This window comes from Macaca fascicularis, chromosome Y, assembly GCF_037993035.2.
Source record: "Macaca fascicularis isolate 582-1 chromosome Y, T2T-MFA8v1.1".
Taxonomy (NCBI): Eukaryota; Metazoa; Chordata; class Mammalia; order Primates; family Cercopithecidae; genus Macaca; species Macaca fascicularis.
Window position 1 is genome coordinate 10,700,293 of NC_132903.1, and position 23,083 is coordinate 10,723,375.

Genomic DNA, 23,083 nt, shown 5'->3' on the forward strand with positions numbered 1-23,083 from the left:
ATATAGACTATTTCATAAAGAACTGCACAGAGTTTACAATTGCTAACGCCAAGCACCTATAGTAACTTATTGTCTGGAGCACAATAATGCAGAAGGCAAACTTCTCTTAAAAGTGGCTTAAGCTCAAGCAGTTTTCTTGCGGAACATCAAATTTTTTTATTCCAAGCAATTAAGATTGAAATAAGAAAAAAACGAAATACCAACCCAAACTTAAATTACTTACATCTTCAAGTCTATAAAAGTAGGAGGTTATAAGTCTGCGGAAAATTTGAAACTAGGTTTTAGATAGTTAATATGAAACTGATTACCCAGACCATGGAAAAATGGTTTAAACTGGTGGTCGTTTTGGTAAGGTAAAATTCTTAATTTTAAAAAACATATATAGCACAAAATCCTGTGAAAGATATTTGGCTGTTTGGTTATGTTATAAAATCTGAGCAATGTATACCAAATACTCCTTAAGGCAGAGCTGACATTTATTTCTCAAGGAAATAAAAACTGGAGCACTATTTTGTTGAAATAAAACCTACTATAAGAGTGCCTCTGTAATTCTTGTTAATGAGTCCAAATCCAGTTTATTTATTTATTTATTTTATTATTATTATTTTATGTTTATTTTTATTTTTTTATTTTTTATTATTATTATACTTTAAGTTCTAGGGTACATGTGCATAACGTGCAGGTTCGTTATATATGAATACTTGTGGCATGTTGTTGTGCTGCACCCATCAACTCGTCAGCACCCATCAACTCGTCCTTTACATCAGGTATAACTCCCAATGCAATCCATCCCCCCTCCCCCCTGCCCCTTCCCCCCTCCCCATGATAGGCCCCGGTGTGTGATGTTCCCCTTCCCGAGTCCAAGTGATTTCATTGTTCAGTTCCCACTTATGAGTGAGGACATGCGGTGTTTGGTTTTCTGTTCTTGTGATAGTTTGCTAAGAATGATGGTTTCCAGCTGCATCCATGTCCCTACAAAGGACGCAAACTCATCCTTTATGATGGCTGCATAGTATTCCATGGTGTATATGTGCCACATTTTCTTAATCCAGTCTGTCACTCATGGACATTTGGGTTGATTCCAAGTCTTTGCTATTGTGAATAGTGCCGCAATAAACATACGTGTGCATGTGTCTTTATACCAGCATGATTTATAATCCTTTGGGTATATACCCAGGAATGGGATGGCTGGGTCATATGGTACATCTAGTTCTAGATCCTTGAGGAATCACCATACTGTTTTCCATAATGGTTGAACTAGTTTACAATCCCACCAACAGTGTAAAAGTGTTCCTATTTCTCCACATCCTCTCCAGCACCTGTTGTTTCCTGACTTTTTAATGATCGCCATTCTAACTGGTGTGAGATGGTATCTGATTGTGGTTTTGATTTGCATTTCTCTGATGGCCAGTGATGATGACCATTTTTTCATGTGTCTGTTGGCTGTATTCTGCTCAGCACCACATCGCACTTATTCCAAAATTGACCACATAATTGGAAGTAAAGCACTCCTCAGCAAATGTACAAGAACAGAAATTGTAACAAACTGTCTCTCAGACCACAGCGCAATCAAACTAGAACTCAGGACTAAGAAACTCAATCAAAACCACTCAACTACATGGAAACTGAACAACCTGCTCCTGAATGACTACTGGCTACATAACGAAATGAAGGCAGAAATAAAGATGTTCTGTGAAACCAATGAGAACAAAGATATAACATACCAGAATCTCTGGGACACATTTAAAGCAGTGTGTAGAGGGAAATTTATAGCACTAAATGCCCACAAGAGAAACCAGGAAAGATCTAAAATTCACACTCTAACATCACAATTAAAAGAACTAGAGAAGCAAGAGCAAACGCATTCAAAAGCTAGCAGAAGGCAAGAAATAACTAAGATCAGAGCAGAACTGAAGGAGATAGAGACATAAAAAACCCTCCAAAAAATCAATGAATCCAGGAGTTGGTTTTTTGAAAAGATCAACAAAATTGACAGACCGCTAGCAAGACTAATAAAGAAGAAAAGAGAGAAGAATCAAATCGACGCAATAAAAAATGATAAAGGGGATATCACCACCGACCCCACAGAAATACAAACTACCATCAGAGAATACTATAAACACCTCTACACAAATAAACTGGAAAATCTAGAAGAAATGGATAATTTCCTGGACACTTACACGCTTCCAAGACTAAACCAGGAAGAAGTTGAATCCCTGAATAGACCAATAGCAGGCTCTGAAATTGAGGCAATAATTAATAGCCTACCAACCAAAAAAAGTCCAGGACCAGATGGATTCACAGCTGAATTCTACCAGAGGTACAAGGAGGAGTTGGTACCATTCCTTCTGAAACTAGTCCAATCAATAGAAAAAGAAGGAATCCTCCCTAACTCATTTTATGAGGCCAACATCATCCTGATACCAAAGCCTGGCAGAGACACAACAAAAAAAGAGAATTTTAGACCAATATCCCTGATGAACATCCACGCAAAAATCCTCAATAAAATACTGGCAAACCGGATTCAGCAGCACATCAAAAAGCTTATCCACCATGATCAAGTGGGCTTCATCCCTGGGATGCAAGGCTGGTTCAACATTCGCAAATCAATAAACATAATCCAGCATATAAACAGAACCAAACACAAGAACCACATGATTATCTCAATAGATGTAGAAAAGGCTTTTGACAAAATTCAACAGCCCTTCATGCTAAAAACGCTCAATAAATTCGGTATTGATGGAACATACCTCAAAATAATAAGAGCTATTTATGACAAACCCATAGCCAATATCATACTGAATGGGCAAAAACTGGAAAAATTCCCTTTGAAAACTGGCACAAGACAGGGATGCCCTCTCTCACCACTCCTATTCAACATAGTGTTGGAAGTTCTGGCTAGGGCAATCAGGCAAGAGAAAGAAATCAAGGGTATTCAGTTAGGAAAAGAAGAAGTCAAATTGTCCCTGTTTGCAGATGACATGATTGTATATTTAGAAAACCCCATTGTCTCAGCCCAAAATCTCTTTAAGCTAATAAGCAACTTCAACAAAGTCTCAGGATACAAAATTAATGTGCAAAAATCACAAGCATTCGTATACACCAGTAACAGACAAACAGAGAGCCAAATCAGGAATGAACTTCCATTCACAAGTGCTTCAAAGAGAATAAAATACCTAGGAATCCAACTTACAAGAGATGTAAAGGACCTCTTCAAAGAGAACTACAAACCACTGCTAAGTGAAATAAAAGAGGACACAAACAAATGGAAGAACATACCATGCGCATGGATAGGAAGAATAAATATCATGAAAATGGCCATACTGCCCAAGGTTATTTACAGATTCAATGCCATCCCCATCAAGCTACCAATGATTTTCTTCACAGAATTGGAAAAAACTGCTTTAAAGTTCATATGGAACCAAAAAAGAGCCCACATCTCCGAGACAATCCTAAATCAAACGAACAAAGCTGGAGGCATCATGCTACCTGACTTCAAACTATACTACAAGGCTACAGTAACCAAAACAGCATAGTACTGGTACCAAAACAGAGATATAGACCAATGGAACAGAACAGAGTCCTCAGAAATAATACCACACATCTACAGCTATCTGATCTTTGACAAACCTGACACAAACAAAAATGGGGAAAGGATTCCCTATTTAATAAATCGTGTTGGGAAAATTGGCTAGCCATAAGTAGAAAGCTGAAACTGGATCCTTTCCTTACTCCTTATACGAAAATTAATTCAAGATGGATTAGAGACTTAAATGTTAGACCTAATACCATAAAAACTCTAGAGGAAAACCTAGGTAGTACCATTCAGGACATAGGCATCGGCAAGGACTTCATATCTAAAACACCAAAAGCATCGGCAGCAAAAGCCACAATTGACAAATGGGATCTAATTAAACTAAAGAGCTTCTGCACAGCAAAAGAAACTACCATCAGAGTGAACAGGCAACCTACAGAATGGGAGAAAATTTTTGCAATCTACTCATCTGACAAAGGGCTAATATACAGAACCTACAAAGAACTCAAACAAATTTACAAGAAAAAAACAAACAACCCCATCAAAAAGTGGGCAAAGGATATAAACAGACATTTCTCAAAAGAAGACATTCATACAAATCCAGTTTTTTTAATATTAGACTGAGCACAATTGTAACTAATTTTAGCATTATCGAAAAATATTTTCTTATTAATTGAGGAAATTAAAGTGACATGGACTTGGGAGAGAAAACTAATTTTAAAAGTCATCCTTTTAAAATGTGATTCAAAGCAGATGAATCACATTACCTTTGAGCCAAAGTTTAATGAACGTCAGCTGTCAGAATTGAAGTTCCACTTAATTTCCTATGTAGATAACACTCATTTGAGAATAGATGGCATATATGTGAAGTTATTGTCTCATCTTTTGATGCTGGCATGTCACAGGTCTGTATCAAAGAGTATCACATATTTCACTGAGTGTCTTGAGAGAAATGTTCTAGCAGTAAATGTGAACGTACCATAAATTTCCAAAGAGTGAAAGGTCATTTTGTCAAAGTGTTGTCTTTCAAAATGGCTAACGTATTACCTCCAATATTTGTTCTATAGAAAAAGATTTACTTGCTGGAAGGTATTCCAGGGGCTACATCCCAGCAGCTTGAGACAGAAAGTCAGATGTTTGAACATTTACATTAGTTTACTGGGATATGCATCTGTAACACAGAGCAGGTGTCTGATAATGTGTCAGAGTATAAATGCGTTGAATGCGACACTCCTGCAAGCATTTATGTGTAAGAATTGAGCTACTCCTTTTACTGAAACTGGGTATCTTGCAGTTCCTGTTCTTTCTTTGCTTTGATATCCTGGTAAGCCTGCATTTTGCTGGCATCCAAGTAAGCCCAGTTAGAAGACAGTATCATGAGAAAGTATATCTGGAAGAGAAGGGTGAGTATGATGTCTAGTGAGCATGTGAGAAGGCAAAGCTAGGTACTAGTTAGATTAGATGGGCTTTACGAAATAGGGGACTACGATTATTCTGTATTCCTATTCACTATACTATCAGAGCTGCCAAATCCTGAATATGTGCTCTACTACTTGGCTTCGTATGAAAAAACTGAAGAATAGTCAATACAAAAACATTGTAAAGTATTTCTATTAACTATTAAATGTCTATACTCATCAATCTAGGTGAGTAATATATTAAACACCTCTCACTACAATTGGATTTTTCTACATAAATAGTCATAAAATTTGCCTCAGGTATATATTGAGACAATGCTACTGAGGTATTTAAATTTGTGACTGTTATACTATCTTTAATTTTTTTTTCATATTTTGATATTTCTTAGTTTGTCTATCACCTTATAAGTTATATATTAATATCCCTCAGTGCTTGCATTTTTCTGAAAACTCTCCTCTTCTCATATGATGTCAGTGACCTTACTTTTTTGATAAATCCTTGTTAATTTTCTCTAAACCTATATTTTCAATATTTCAGTGTGATTATTTCTAGGTAAAAACAATTTTTTCTCATCTAATGCTGTGGTATTTTATATTTTAACACAAAAATTTAAACAGTTTACATCTAATATAGTTACTCTCTTAACTACATAACTAATATCTGATTAGGCAGTTGTTCTACCCAGGATTTTCTTTGTCTCTGCCTTTGCCTCCTTTCTATCTGCCTTAGTTCTTCTCTCCCTCTCCCCACATGCCACCTGTTTTCCCAGTTGTGTTGATTTAATTTTCTTGCTCATATTTATTTCTTTTCCTGCTTTTGACATTAATCACGGTATTTCTGCACTTTCTGTAGTTAATCAGTAGGACCCAGTTAGATGACTTTTTTTTCTAACAAAGTAAGACATTTATTAGCCCCATTTAAAAAAATTCTCGTAATACCTCTTTCTTTTGGAGATTTATTTTTCTTGCTAAAAATAGAAAGAAGGAACTTTTCTTCTTTTCCTTGGTCTTTTGATAAGTCTTTGATATTTGCATAATCTTTGTAAGTTAGAAAATGTATTTTTAAGTAGCAATAAAGTATGTGGAATAATATTCTGTGTCAAGACTATATTTGTATTCTGCCTGTTGCCCTTTCTGCACATATTTGTTCTGTGTTTTTTTTATAAATGTACATGAAAGCTTCCTACTCTGAGCTGAAGTTTCATAAGTTCTATTTCATATATGGTTATCAAGTGAAAGATTCCCAGTTAACTTTTCAATTTAAATAAACATCAAACAACATTGTACTATAATTCTCAATCTTCTTGCAATTTAGTAATACTCTCAAATTTGCATGGACAGAATTATAGGAAAAAATGATTATTTTTTCTCAATAAATTTTCAAATATCAAATTAAAATGTGACATTTAAATTTGTGTATTTTCACCCTACATATGGCAACCATTCTTTCAGATCTACTTAGAAAATTACTTATTCTTGCTATATTTATGCTGAATCTATTGTATAAGAAACAAACAAAAAATTATTTGACTTCCTTTTGTGTATGCTTCATTTTTCAATGATGAGTAAGTGTCTATTTAAAAAATTTATTTGTGCCCCGCTACCCACCAATTTTTGCCTTTAGTGTCCATTTCTTCATCTCAAACAACACCTAAGCTTACTTATTATGAAGACTGTTTTGAGTGAACTTTTATTTTTGAGTGTCACCCCTAAATGTCTTTCTTGAGTATCTCTTAGGGCATGGAACATCCACCATTGAATTAGCAAAGTTGTCTTTGAAGTGGTAAAGCAATCTTAAGTTCTTCAAGGTAAAGTTTTTCTTGGGGGGCCAGCAGTTTCTTGTTGATATTTCCAGGTTTTTAAGAAATTAACAGGTCAAGCTAATATTTTATAGTGGTTTCTGATTTTGAGGTAGTTACATCTTTTAGGTAATACAAAAATCCTCTCCTCAGTCTAGAATATCACACAGGATAGAGGTTGAAATATGAATCTTTTCTCTCACGTCTTTGAATAAAAGCCTCATTTTGTGTTAGATCCTAGTACCTGTGGGCATGGTCTTCGGTATTGACTCAAATGTTTCTACTAAATTGCCTGAACAACACCTACTTTCACCAATTATTTAGGCGTGGAGTCCAGCCCCACTGAACAAAGAAATGGTCCCTTTCCAGGGAATACAGCCAACTTTACTCCTCAATTGACTATTTCAACAAACAACCAAAGTTGATCTCAAACTAATGTTATTGGTGTCCAAACCTCAGAAATGATTTCTTTCTTGATAGGACTTTGATTTTTTTTAAAAAAATTGTCTTACACTTAAATAATCTCTGGCTTTTATAAGACTTGCTTTGGCAAATTTTCCATTTGCTCCAAAGAGCTAGAAATAAGTGCTTGATTTCCATTAAATCACTTGTTACTTAACAAATACAACCTCTGAGAAAGGTTTTATTATTATATCCCTTATACAACTAAGGCAAGGCATATTTTTGTTTATATTTTCTGGAAGCATTGCCAACCATATTATTTCTCCAAGTGTATGGCACATATTGTATCTTGTCTTCATAGACCTCTATTATTTGTACGCTATAAATCATTTGCTATTTCACATATATTATAAAGACTTCTTTGAAATTATTTAATTTTGGTCAAGACTTTATTTGATACAATCACTTTATTGTAGGTAAATCAAATCATGTCATTCTACATAATAATATCTTTCCATGTTTCACATTATGAGATTTGCTTTGCATGGTACCTTAAAAGCCTGTCTATAACTTCTACTTTTTAGAATTTCCAGTTACAATGCAACATGCCAAAGTTTCTGACATAACATCAGAAAACAAAGACAGACTGAAACATAGAAAGAGAAAGATAGTTTCTTTAGGGACTTCACAACTTAGAGAGGGATGGTATAATAAATTTACTGTTTTTTTTGTTTGTTTGTTTAGGTCTTCCGTGTATCTCAGATGATGGACTGTAGAAGCTTCCAATAGAGAATCTCCAATAGGGAAGGATAAAAAGGGCTTCAAGGAAATCCTGTTATCTCCCAGTCAAAGTACCAGGAAAGGATCCAAAAAACAAAAATCCAAAAAACACTTCCAGAAGGAATAATAGCCAAGCTACTCAAAAGTCAAGCCCAGTCTTTGATCGGGACTGAATGTTTAAATGTTAATCTGCTCAATCAGGGTGCACACAATACAATCTTAATTTCCAACCACTGGTCTCTACTGTTCCTTAATTCCTGCAACATTTTGGAAGCTCATCTGGGATTGGAGACCACAGGTTTGCTGTCTCTTTTGCCTGTTGGACTGGAGCCCCAGGCTAGGAAAGACCCATGACCCTGGATGCACCATTTTGAGAACTTCAACCCAAAAGAGAAATCAGCTGTCCAGTGACCCTGTACACCCCCTGAGAACACAATGGAGCGTAAGAAGCAACAGGATGATTCCAGGGACAGCATGTTGCTGAACCATGGGAATTTTTGGGTCCCAAGGAAGGATCCATCCCATAAAGACAGAAGGGGAGGCTGATCACCTCCCATGGTGTATCTAGTTATCCGATCCAGGATGCACAATTTGCTCACTAATTCAGATAAAACCTACACCCCAACCTATGAAGAGGAACTTGGAGTGGGAAAGTGTGTGAATGCGTGTGCAAGAGTGGGGTGATGTGTGTGGTGCTGCAGCCCTCTTAGCATAGGTCATACATCCTGAGTGAAATGTGGGACTACTGGCAAACGTTCTCCAGAACTACCACATATGGCTTAGTGAGGCACCCCACAATTTAATGATTGTGGGGGTCTGGATTCAGGGTTTGTACAAACCCACCATTAAAGCTATGCAGCATCTGAAATATTCCTGCAAGGGAGGCAGTCTAATCAGTCTGAAACAAAAGTAAAAGAATAAGTGTATAGAGCCATAACTGGGAGGAAATGGGAGGGAAGTTGACAAAACACACCCCATTATAATGTATGTTAAAAATTTTAAGAAAGGTTATACTGGGAATTGTAGGATCAAGTTGACTCCCCAGAGGTAAAAGACTTTGTGAAATAGATGGGCCCTGTTTTAGTGTCAGGTGGCCAGTTGAAAGAAAAATAGATAGGGAGACAATTGACCATGTACATCGAGTGGTGACCGAGGTTGGAGGACAGCCAGGACATCCAGACCAATTTTCTTACATTGACTCATGACTAAATATCATCCAACCTTGACCATCATGGCTACAGTCCTTCCTGATGGTTTATTGCCAAACACTTGTGGCTCAAGCGGAGCCTAAAATAAAAGAGGAATCAGCTTCACCAGCAGCTATGGGGGGAAAGGGAAAGCCACAAGAAGGGAAAGAAAAACTGGCTTAACAGAAACCACCAGAGGAGACAGAAATCCTTCCTCCCTATACCCAAATCTTCCCGCTGTTCCAAGACCAATGGCCCATGAGGAGTAAAGCCAGATAATGACACATCTTTGGTTTCACCCCAAAGGGAAAAATGAGAGCCCTGCCCCAGGAAGTCAAGGAAGAGTGTTGGAAAAATCAAGTGATCTGCCTCTGGTCTGGCCATGCCCTGCTTTTGCAGATACCTCTCAAGGAGACTTGGGGACCCCCTACTATAATGAACATGGCCATATTCAAGGGGGGCAATGGACCTTTGCCTACCAGCCTATTTCAATTACTGAGCCCCTAAACTTGAAACACCGTATTCTGTCACACATGGAGAAACACCAGGCCCTCATAGATCTGGTGCAGTCCAGTATCCAGACACATAGTCCGACTTGGCCAAATAGTAAACAGCTTCTCCTGATGCTGTTTAACATCAAAGAGCACTAAAGGATGGCTCAGTCAGCCTTCCACTGGCTAGAACCCAATGTGCCAGAAGGCACATTTCCAGGCATACACTCAGGTCCAGTTCCCAGAAGCAGACTCCCACTGGAACCCATGTGATTTGACCCAATTTCAGCATCTGCAGAAGTAATGAACAGCCCTCCTGCAAAGACTAAAGAAAGGCAGAAAACCAGCAATCAATATAGGTAAAAGCTCAAAAGTGCTTCAAGAAATGGATGAGGGCCCTAGCAAGTTTTATCAGAAACTCTGTGAGGTGTTCTGGCTTTACACACCATTTGATCTTGAGGATACTAAGAATCAGCAGATGGCAAAAGCAACATTTGTAGGGCAAGCCCAGGGAGACTTCAGGTGAAAACTGAAAAAGCTAGATGGTTTTTCAGGCATGAATGCTACCCAGCTTTTACAAGTGGCCACCAAGTTGTATGTAAACCGTGACCAGGAGGCACAAAGGTGGCTGATTGGAGACTCAGGAAGAAGGCCAATTTGCTAGTGGCAGCCCTTATGGAAAGAGAAGTCATCATGGCAAGTGAATGCAGATGCAGAGGCAGTTGTGGAACGACGAAGCAGGGGAGAGACCCAAAAGTCAGTAGAGTCTAGATAGGAATCAATGTGGGCAATGCAAAAAAAAAGGTGACACTGGAAAAATAAGTATTTAGAGGGCAGTAAAATAAATAGCAGAGGACATAAAACTATAAAATGGCCAGCGAAGGACCACCACACCCTGAGGCAGCTAGGTGTCAACTTGATCAGGCTGGTGGGGACTGAAAAATATGCAGATTTTGCAAGACCAGGTTCCATCTCCCAAGGCCCCCAGAAGCCCACGATCACAGTAGAAGTAGAGGAGCAACAGATAGACTTTACGCTTAACACCAGCGCTAAACACAGCCCATAGGGCCACTATCTAAACATGACACAGCTATTATTGGGGCAACAGGGGTCCGAGAAAAGAATCCATTTCACCAGCCAAGGAAGTGTGTCACAGGGGGACAAGAAGTCCAACATGAATACCTCCCAAATTACCCAGTTTCCCTACTTGGAAGAGAATTCCTCCAGAAACTGCAAGCGCAGATTGTTTTGGTCCACATGAGGATATAACTTTAAGCCTAACTCATCCAAAGGTGATGGTGTTAACCCTCATCATTCCACAGGCTGAGGAATAAAGAATATACAAAAACAGTCACTGGAACTGTCCCATTGGCCAGGGCTGGAGAAACTGATTCGGCTACTTAGTAAAAATTTTGGAGTATGGGCTAAGAATATCCCACTGGGGCTGGCTGTAAATCAGGCACCAGAATTATAGCTAAAACCGGGAACAACTCCAGTTCAAATTCACCAATACACATTTCCCTGTGAAGACAAAAGGGGTATTCACAAACATTTAAAGCGAATCTTAGTTTGGTGCCAGTCACCCTGGAACATTCCACTCCTACCAATACAAAATCCAGGGTCTAGTACATATAAGCCAGTGCAAAACTTACATGACATGAGCCAGGCAACTGCAACCATCCACCCAGTGGTACCGAACCATACACGCTAATAGGACTCATTCTGGCAAGTGCTGCCTAATTTACTTCCCTGACTTAAAGAATAATTTGTTCTCTCTTCACCTGGTATCAATTAGTCATCCCATCTTTGCATTTCAATGGGACAATTCAGTCACAGGCACGGAGGAGAAGCTCACATGAACTAGACTTCAACAAATATTCAAAAACACTCCCGCAATCTTTGGAGACACACTGGCATCAGACCTCAGGCCTACACCCCACCAAAAGACAACTGCTCCTTGCTACAATATATAAACCACCTTCTCCTGGCAGCCCTAACCCCGGGGACTTCTATCAAGGAAGCCAAGACTTCCTCCACCATCTTTATGGAAAACTAGTTATAAGGTAATTCACAAAGAAGGCCCAAATTTGCCAAGAGAACATCATATATCTAGGTTTCATAGTAAGCCAGGGGGAACACTGGCTCAGCAGTGAGCAAAAGCAATATGTTTATGCACTCGCAACCCAAACCACCCAGTGCCAAATAAGAAAATTCTTGGGGAAAGCAGGGTCCTGCCATATCAGGATCCCAAATTTCTTATTAATGGCCAAGCCCTTATAAAAAGGCACAAAGAGCAGAGGAAGGGGACCCCTCCTTGTCGAGGCTCTCCAGGAGAGGCAGGTGTTTAAATGAACCAAGGAAGCCTTAACTCAGGCCCCAGCCATAGAACTGCCAATATAAGTAAGCCTTTCTTTCTATATGTCCAAGAATGAAAGGGATTGGTTATAGTGGTCCTGACTCGAGTCATGAAATCGTGACATCACCTGGTGATGTACATATCCATATAAGTGAACTCCGTGGTGCTAGGGTGGCCTCCTTGTCTTAGGGCACTAGCTGCCACTGCCCTATTGAAACAAGAAGCTAAAAGACTGACTCAAAGACAACAACTGACCATTGGGTTTGTCAGTCAGTTCTAACTTTAATAGATTAGACAGGGTACCATTAGTTATCAAATCTGAGAATGACTCAGTACCGGGCTCTTATGTAAAAATCTCCACAAAATAAACTGGATATTTGTCCTATTGTACCTGAGCAAGTTATAGAGAAATGCCACACTCTGAGACTAATTCAGTAGCCCTTTTATTGCTGCCTACTGAGAGACGGCTAGGGCTCAAAATTCTCTCGTCCCCCAGAAGGTGTTAGATTTCTTTTATACTGTGGTCTAAATAGGGGAGTGGGGGTATAGCTAAAGCAATTTTTGCAGAAGCAGAACAAGCAAACCAATTAAGAAAGATTAAGTGGTAACAGTTACAGAAAAGGAAACAGTTCCAGGCACAGGGGTTCAAATTATCACAAAGAGATAATGCAGAGGCTTGGGTACCATCCCCCGAGTGCATCCCCAGAAACTGCTGATTCAGCTGGTCTCAATATCTTATCAGTAAGTGCATTCCTGGATGAGCTTGGAGTTACCTTGCACTAGATATGTATGGACGTGGGTGGATAAGGGGGCTGCAAGTGAAGAAACAAAAATGAAGTCTGCCTGGCTATCTCAGCTAAGAGAGACAAACAAGTTAAAAGAAGGTAAGGTATCAGAGTCCTAAGAGGGCTTCCACCAGCCATCCCAAATCATAGCTCAAATTACACATGACCTTTGAGAAGTAGGGAAATTTTCTTTAAGAAGGCAAATGCAGGTCTTAAAGACAGCCATGCAAGAGGTACATGAATGGGTATGGAAAAGGTTGCCCATAAACCTAACAAACCCAGCACACCACTTTAGACCCAGGGACTCTGTGTATGTCAGAAATAAAATCCAACCACTCTAGGACGCATATGGGATGGGCCCCATACTGTAACATTGTCCACCTCCACTTCTGCTAAAGTTGCAGAAATTCTGTGTTGGATCCACCAAAGGTGACTAAAACTGGCAGCTCAAGACATGTGGACCGGCCAACATGACCCAGACCATCTGAGCCAAATAATCCTAAAACAGGGCCAAGTTGCCATGAGAAACGATGACAGCCCTGCTCTGGTCACTCAAAAAGCTGACCAGTCTATGATTAGCTAAAATTTGAGGAGTCAATAGCCCCACACAGTCTGTGACCCAGGAAATGACCAGTGTTATGAATATTATAGCCCCAGATTACTACCTGGGACCTCTTTTAAAATTCATGTGTCAAAACAAGGAAACCTGCTACAACAAACCAAGGTCTCACCCTCCCACGGGGGAGTTATCTCCTTATCCTTTAATATGTGCCAGTTAACATTCATGGGATCAACCTTTCCTGTAATCTCCAATTCAGAAGAATACTATAATAGTTGCCACAAATATATATGTGCACTCCTTGCTTGCTTTGCAGTTTCTCAGAGAACAACTTGATGGAACTGCATAATTCAGTCCTATAACCTACAACCCCTGGGGCTAGTCATATTACCAAAATACCAGCAAAAACAAACCGTGAGACAAGCACTTGCAATCTTGTAAATCTCACCACCTTAAAACTGGATCTGCCCATATGGACTACAGGTTTAAAGGCTCCACTAGGAAAACAAGTTAGTGGGCAGAAAACAGACTAAAAAGTCTATTTATATATTATCAAGAAAGCTCATACCCATTCCATCCAAAAACTCTGAGTTTTTAAATCATTCTGTAAAAATATCAACCAGAAACTCTTTGGGCCATCTCCCTTAACCAGAATCCTCTTTGCTCAACTGGCTGAAAGCATAGCAGCAGCCTACATATCTCCTCATTCAATGTCTGTTGGGGACAAACATGGGGCACAAATGGCCATGGGAGGCAAGAAAGCTAATGCCCCAAGATAACTTGACTCTTACTGTCTCTTCACTTGAACCTGTGTTCACAAGCTAGAGCACCTGGTTCTTAAAGATCTCCATTATAAAAAAATTCTGCATTGCTTAGTGGGGAAAAACCTTTACACACCCAGTAAGAAAGTCAACTTGCCTAGAACAACAATTTTACAATAAAACACTAGGAAAAACTATGTGTTGGGGTGAAAATAATGGCCCAGTCACCTAGGTGGAAAATGGAATTTGGGGATAATGCACTCCTATTTATTTACATGCTCTACCACATCGTAAGGTTACAGGCAGTGCCAAAAATAATTACTAATAATACTGCAAATGCCCTACATCTGCTGGCCCAAGAAGTCACAAAAATGAAGAATGCTACTCCTTAAAATAGCCTGGTTTTAAAAACTACCTCCTAGTCCAGGAAGGAGAGTAAGCAGAGAATTCAATGTAACTGCTACTTAGAAACTAATACCAACTGAAAGGTCATCAGAATGTAACTGCCAAAATACCAAAATTGGCCCATGTTAAAGCCCATACATGGAAAGCGTATGTATGGGAAGCGTTTCTCTTAGGGGACTGGTTTTCATCCCATGAGGAAAGTAAGACTTTAGTAAAAATAGTTCTAGCCATACCAGCACTTTGCCTTGTTCTCCCTTGTTTCTTACCCTTCTTGAAAAAAAGATTCAAGCTGCCATAGAGGCTCTTGTGAACAAACACACGACCACTCAACTAATGGTTCTAACTAAATATCAACCCCTGCCAAATATGGAACTATCCCCCGCTTGAAGAATTAAATTGAGATGACACTCTCTGGTAAATCTCATTTATAAAAAGCATCGAAGGTGGCAAAGAAGCAGAGAATGTTAAAAAAGAAAAAAAAGGTGAGCTGACTCAATCCAAAACCCAGCAATAAGTCAGACCCTGATGGGACTCTGATGGCATGAGCAGCACAGCCAGGGATTGTAAATAATGGTTTCTAGAAGCAGGAATGAGAAAAACAAGTTCTTCTTATCAGTTTCACCTTTTAGAACTCTCGCCCCATACTATTATTCTTTATTCTGCTCTCACAGATATTTTTATAACTACATCTGGAAGTTCACAAAAATTTTTTAAGTTCCTGTTTTCCAATCCATGTATTATTGCAAAGATCAGGAGACATACTGAGTTACAACACCTGTCACTTTTTAAAAAACTGCCTTTTTTCTGATTCTGTAAGCTTGTTTGCCCATCCTGCAGATTTCATGCCACTAGTTGGCCAATACTCTCCAGTAGCATGTATAAAATTCAAATCTTGTGTTGGTTCAGTGCTCAGCCTTTAAATATTATTCCACTAAGTCAAGGCACACCCCATAAACTCCTCTGTTCCACCCATTGGTCTCTCCAATCCCTTTATTCCCACAAAAGTGGGAGCTTTGTCTTTTGTTCTAGGGATGAACAAACAGTCAGACCTTTTTCTTTTGGGACCATAGTGTTTAATCCTCAAACATGAAATAAATTTTCTCAAGTAAGGCCACGTCTTGGTCCCTCCCAGACATTGGAAATACATCATCTTAAAAACATTTCAAAACATCTGGTTAGCAGTTTCTTGGTTATACTCATGGCCTTCAGGAACATACACAATTACTTAGAGGCAAGGAATTTTGGGAAGTTTGATTTTGCTAAATCCAGAGTAAATGTGCTTTGGAAAGCAGTCTGTAAAACACAATCTAGAGCCTGGGCAGTTTCCTTCTGGCTGATCATACAACAGTGAATTAAACGAAGTTCGTATCATTCTGAAATTCTAGTCACTGAGGCAGATGGTCAGCAAGCCATTACCCAGGACAGCAGCAGGGAAGGGCTGAAGCAGATGAGTAGCGGTCATGGCCACAAGAGGGAGTTTATGACAGGCGGCCATTTGTCACACACCTGGGAAAGGGAGTAAAAATTATATAATAAGATAAGAGAATTCAACTGAATAACTTGGTGTTCTGCCTCTGAGAAGGAATGTAGATTATAATATTGACTTTAAAAATTATTGACCAGGTGCAGCCGCTCATGTCTGCAATCCCAGCAACTTGGGAGGCTGTGATGTGTGGATCACAATGTCAGTAGATCAAGACCATCCTGGCTAATATGGTGAAAACATTTCTACTAAAAATACCAAAATTAGCCAGGTGTGGTGACATGTGCCTCTAGTGACAGCTATTTGGGCAGGAGAGTTGAGGCAGGAGAATCATTTGAACCTGGGAGGCAGAGGTTGCATTGAGCTGACTGCTTGACTGCACTCCAGCCTGGGCAACAGAGTGACATTCCATCTCAACAACAACAACAACAACAATAATAATATTAAATTATTAAGCAGCATATGAGTAAAATTGGTGTTATTGAGAAATTTTTATATTCATCATTTCACTTTTTCATCTGGGCTCAAAGGAAATTGAAACAGCTGAAATTTTCTGCCTCTGATATAAAGTGCCTAATGGACAACTTCATTTCATTCTGTTGTGCCCTAAGAGGTTTCAGTGTTCCACCATGAAGGTACTAAATATACACCAGAGCAGAGAAGTAGTTTTTCTTCCTCTTTCTTTCATAATAAAGAGGTACTTAAACAAAATTGCTATATTGAAATTACTATTCCATATAAGAAAGCAATCTCATTTACCAGTAACTTTTTTTCTTCTTCTTCTCGTACAGATGAAATTTCATTTCTCCCTTCAGAAATGCTCAACTGTCTCTTCAGATATTTTAATTTCTTGAGAAGGATTGAGAAGAGATGGCGGTTGGAGATAGAGAGAAAACTGTGTTGATTTTCTCCTATTTTTGGAACTAAGTCCCTGATGATAACTTTAGAACACGACACCAAAGCTTCAGAGTCCTCTGGTGAACCTATAAAATTTTCTGCTTATTTGCATTGCTAACTTATAAAACAAACAAACAAACAAAAACAGGTTATGGCTGAGAACTGGAAGAGAAAGGTCAGCATAATTGTCTCTGAGAATCAGGTCTATTTAAACATTTGAGATATAGGGACAGATGCCAAAATACAGAGGCAACAGACAACTTGTTGAAATATGAGCCTTGCCTTGAACAAAATATAAGCAGGAGAAACAAGTATGTGTATGTTTTCAAGAAACAGGTACAAAACATTGTTCAAGTAAGGTGCTGGAGTGGTTACTTTTCACGTCAGAAATAAGGAGGAGATGGAATTTTGGTTGGGTTTCCAACAGCATATCAGCCTTTTTGATGGAATGGGAGTGCCACAGACTGAGGAGACAGTGAAGGCAAATGTCAAACAAGGAAGATACAGATGCAGCTAGACCCCAGCAAGTGGGTTGGTACGGGTGGAACATTTGTAGTACAATGTTGGTGGTGTTAAAGGAAATCAGTCTGGAAAGAAAAAGGCAAATTATCGGAGCCCAGAATACCATGGCAGTGGACTCTACCAGAGCAGAGACACTACACATGAGATACACATTTTCCACTCAGGGAATGCTTGGTGCAGATGACGAAAGGTTTCTGGAAGGCAGAGTCTGTACTCACGGAGAGCCTTGACAGGGTTTTTCAGTATTCCAGGAGATGGTGAGGAAGACCTCTCTTGCAGCCACAGGGCAGGGAGTTCAAATGTGCCAGTGCTGGTTACTGGGTGGGTGGAAGATAGAGCGTAATCGAAGAACTGGAATGATCATGCCTGGGTTGAAGTTGCTGCTGTGGAGTTTCTACATGTGTATGGAAATAAACTATCAGAAATGTGGATGTGAGGCTAGGTGTAGAGATCAGTAGAGTAAAAGATATGGAAAGGATCCACATCTGAGTATTCTCTAAAACCCTAGGAAGGGCTGCCATCAATTTGCAGAACTCTGTTTCCAAACAAAACACAACAAAAAACAAAGAAACAAAAAAAGAAAAACAAAAACAAATAAACAAGAAACAGTGCCTAAATAAGAGGCTGTCAACGTCAGTTAGCTGGCAGTAGAAGAACCCAAGGGCAGAGGTGGCTGCCAGTCCAAATTTGCTTCTAGGGGCTTACACTGCCTCCCTCCTTCCTCTGGTTCTCTGCTTCCCTTCTGTGCTCTGAGTCTGGTCTAGCAGACAAATTTCTCTGTCCAATTAACACACCTGCTAAGCCTTGCTTGAATTACAGCACCAGATGCATGTTCCCTAGATTCCTGGTTAATTCAAATCAAAAGCACAGGACACTTGAGGGAAATTAATCACTTCCTTCATTGAGATGACCTATTTGTCTTGCACTGATGATAACAATGACTTCAATTTTAAAAATTATTTATCTGGCGTACATGCTGTAATTGAAGAAATGGTATTCTATAACTGCATTTTTAAACACTTAAAATGTTTTATAAATGTATTTGTGTATTTTCTGCTTTTTTGCCCATCTGTTTTAAAGAGGCTGATTCAGGAATCAGTGAAGATTGAATAAAAATGAATTAGATTTTAAAAAATTAAGAATGCATAATGAAGAAATAAAAGACAAATCTGCTCACAGTGAAAATCCTTTAGAGAAATATATAAAAATTATCCAGTGGAAACAAGACCAGGAGTCAGGAGACAAGTTGCCAATGCCCACGGACAGGGGAATCTGTGGGTAGAAGACACCCAGACCTTCTGTGGTTTATTTTAACTTCTTGGAATGGGAATTGTTATTCTCAATTGAAGACAAGAAGGTAAAAAGCATTAGAAATCCAAAGTTTATTTAAATCACTGAGTCTTTAAAACGTTTCACTCTTTTAAGAAAAATCTATAGCTTTTTGTTTAAGGTAAAATACATAAGAGATTTTGATTTGTCAAAGTTTGTATCAGTTGGGATGGCTCATTTTTTAGGAATAAGAAAGAAAAGATCTATCATCATATAACAAATACACGAGTACTGACATTAATATTTTATGTAAGTCTGAAGTATCCTGGGGTTAAACGCATACCTGATGGTTTATTTTGATGTGCTTGCTAAATTTCATTTTTATAAGTCACCACAATTTTTAGGCTCTTAAATCACATATATGTTACAATAATGGTTCTTAAATCACAGTATTTTATAAAATTAATGCATACCTAATTTCAAAATTCTTCCCTTTCCCTCATGTAATCACAGCTCAAGAAGGATGCTCCAAGAAGTCTCCCTATGGACATGCTTCAATCTAGTAACAGAGTCAAAACGCACCTGTTTTCCCAACATACTATGTCCCCTAAAGAAACTGTTAATCATTCATTTTGTCAGTCAAGAGAAATGATTATAAATTTGCTGGAAAGAAATTATGGAATCATTAAGAATTGCTGACTATAAAAACAACTGAGTTTTTTAAACTTGTGAAATTGATCTTAGTATAACTTGTATGCTAAGGCAGAAACTCCCCAGGGAAGAAATTGAGAACATTATGAAGATACCAAATAAACCTTGAACACATTTTTAATTTTTTAATACTGTATCTGTGGTCTTTCCCTTAATAATTCCACAGGTTTTTCTCATGAAGAATCAGATGACTCTTGGTAACCACATTTACTGCCCAGCTTCTAACTTACCTGTGATAAGAAGTTACATAACATTAGCTCCTCTGTAAATGTTTCTCTGTCATAAGATAAAACTCTCAATAAAAATGTGTGCAATCCAATGTGATTTTTTCCATAATTTTATTTCGTACTATAGTGTATGAACCAAGAATAATCTAGCCATGTTAGACACCTCCTCTAATCACAGAATTTAATAATCATTACAGTAAAAAGAGATTTTTTTAACCTTATTATTTTTTCCTAAATTTTTAAATGAGTATAACCTGTCATATTGTTCAACTGAAGGCCTACTATTTGAAGGTTAAGCTATTTTCTTTCCTCTCCTGTGAAAGAATGCCCTCTGTGAAACAGGAGGTCATTTCTTCCCAGCACTTTTCTGTTTTCTCACCAACATAAAAACACAGATTTTCCTAAGCATTATTAATAGTACGATATTGCCAATGGTCTTTACATTTGATATCTACGGTGTGAATGTTTGTGTCCCTCCAGAATTCATATGTTGGAATTTAAACACTTCAGTGCGATCGAATTAAAAGGTGGGAGCTTTTGGGGGCAATTAAGAGTGTAATTAGCAACCCTATAAAAGGGCTTAATGGAATTAACTAGGCCCTTTGCTCTTCAACCATTTGAGAAAACTGTATTTGCGCTCTCTGGAAAACACAGCAACAAGGTGCAATCTTATAAGTAGAGATCAGGCTTTCACCAGACATCAAACCCGACAGAGCCTTGATCTTGGACTTTCCAGCCTCTAAAACTGTAAGAAAGACATTTCTGGTTTGATAACGTAACGAGTCTAAGGTATTGTGTAATTACAGCAGCAGGGACATAGTGAGATAGCATCTGTACTGTGGAAACTTTGGTTCTCCTACTTCATGAATGGGCTTCAGGTATTTCATTAATTTATAAATACAAGATACCTCCCCTATAATGGCCTTAATTTTCATCCCTTAAAAATCAAGTTTTACAAGGCAGACCTGGATTAAAAAACAATTACACTCAAACTTAAAGAGGGTCCTAGATTGTGTAGCAAGATCACTTTTGACAATTTAGAGACCGCTGGTGATCTTAGCTATTATTTACAGTTTCCTATGTTGATTTGTGTGAATTAAATAATTGCACCACATGCTAAAGAGAAGGTAATAAGTAGTGTGACAAATAGGACAACGATTGAACTGCAGACTCTTCTCTTGCCATGCATGAATGAAGGGGGATGATCCAGTGTCAGCACCTCAATTAGGAATGGTCATGTGTCAACAGTGACAAAGACTAGCACTCACTAAGAAACGTCAGATGCAGAGATTCCACATTTAGAATCACAGTGACAGATAAGGAGTTCAAACAGATTACTAAACAAAATCCTTAGTAAGATATTTAGCTCTGCTACTCTAGAGAGTAACTGTTAGAACTAGTTTTCTTTGTATTCCTGAGTAAATATTTTCACAGACTTTTGTACCATTGATTTGAAAAAATAACCAACCACACAGCGGTCCTTATTGTTGTACTTTGCCCAAGTTTAAGCCTTGTTTATCTTATAGGTAGATGGATTTTATTTGTTGCAAAACAAGTCAGAAAACTTATAACTTTATACAGAGAGCTGCAAAGTGCTAGTGGTAATTTTATGTCCAATACAGCACCAGTGGATTATATTTTCTTAAATTGCAGAAGAGATTTTGGCCAGAAACAAAACAAGTAGCATTCACAGACTTGAACTTTATAACAACGTGAAATCTTTACTAGGCACATTATTCAGAAGTGACACCATGCTGAGGACATAGAAAGATAGGATTTGTATATGGTAAAAAGGCAAGTAAATGAAGCTATAATTTTATTTCATTACTCTTAATACGTCCTCAGCTATTTGCATCTAAAAAGGTCTTTAAAGTAAGCATGCATAACTATTGACTATTATCTACAAATATTTTTTGTAACAGTTGATTATTACTTTGGGAAGTCCTTGGCACTGATTGAAAATGTTTTCTTTGGCCGGGCGCGGTGGCTCACGCCTGTAATCCCAGCACTTTGGAAGGCCGAGGCGGGCGGATCACAAGGTCAGGAGATCGAGACCATGATGAAACCCCGTCTCTACTAAAAATAGAAAAAATTAGCGGGGCGCAGTGGCGGGCACCTGTAGTCCCAGCTACTCGGGAGGCTGAGGCAGGAGAATGGCGTGAACCCGGGAGGCGGAGCTTGCAGTGAGCCGAGATTGCGCCACTGCACTCCAGCTTGGGCGACAGAGTCTCAAAAAAAAAAAAAAAAAAAAAAAAAGAAAAGAAAAGAAAATGTTTTCTTTTTCTTTTTTTCTTTTTCCGTATCTTTTTATAATTTTTTTTGGGGGGGGCGGGGGGAGAAGACTCGCTGTGTAATCCAGGTCAGAGTGCATTGGTGCGATCTGGGTTTACTGCAAGCTCCGCCTCCTGGGATCATGCCATTCTGTGGCCTCAGCCTCTCCAGTAGCAGGGACTGCAGACACCGGCCATCACATCCAGCTAATTTCTTGTCTTTTTAGTAGACACAGGAATTTACCGTGTTAGCCAGGATGATTTCTTTCTTTCTTTCTTTCTTTTTAAATTTATTTATTATTATTATACTTTAAGTTCTAGGGTACATGTGCATAAAGTGCAGGTTTGTTACATATGTATACTTGTGCCATGTTGGTGTGCTGCACCCATCAACTCGTCAGCACCCATCAACTCGTCATTTACATCAGGTATAACTCCCAATGCAATCCCTCCCCCCTCCCCCCACCCCATGATAGGCCCCTGTGTGTGATGTTCCCCTTCCCGAGTCCAAGTGATCTCATTGTTCAGTTCCCACCTATGAGTGAGAACATGCGGTGTTTGGTTTTCTGTTCTTGTGATAGTTTGCTGAGAATGATGGTTTCCAGCTGCATCCATGTCCCTACAAAGGACACAAACTCATCCTTTTTGATGGCTGCATAGTATTCCATGGTGTATATGTGCCACATTTTCTTAATCCAGTCTGTCACTGATGGACATTTGGGTTGATTCCAAGTCGTTGCTATTGTGAATAGTGCCGCAATAAACATACGTGTGCATGTGTCTTTATAGCAGCATAATTTATAATCCTTTGGGTATATACCCAGCAATGGGATGGCTGGGTCATATGGTACATCTAGTTCTAGATCCTTGAGGAATCGCCATACTGTTTTCCATAATGGTTGAACTAGTTTACAATCCCACCAACAGTGTAAAAGTGTTCCTATTTCTCCACATCCTCTCTAGCACCTGTTGTTTCCTGACTTTTTAATGATCGCCATTCTAACTGGTGTGAGATGGTATCTCATTGTGGTTTTGATTTGCATTTCTCTGATGGCCAGTGATGATGACCATTTTTTCAGGTGTCTGTTGGCTGTATGAATGTCTTCTTTTGAGAAATGTCTGTTCATATCCTTTGCCCACTTTTTCATGGGGTTGTTTGTTTTTTTCTTGTAAATTTGTTTGAGTTCTTTGTAGGTTCTGGATATTAGCCCTTTGTCAGATGAGTA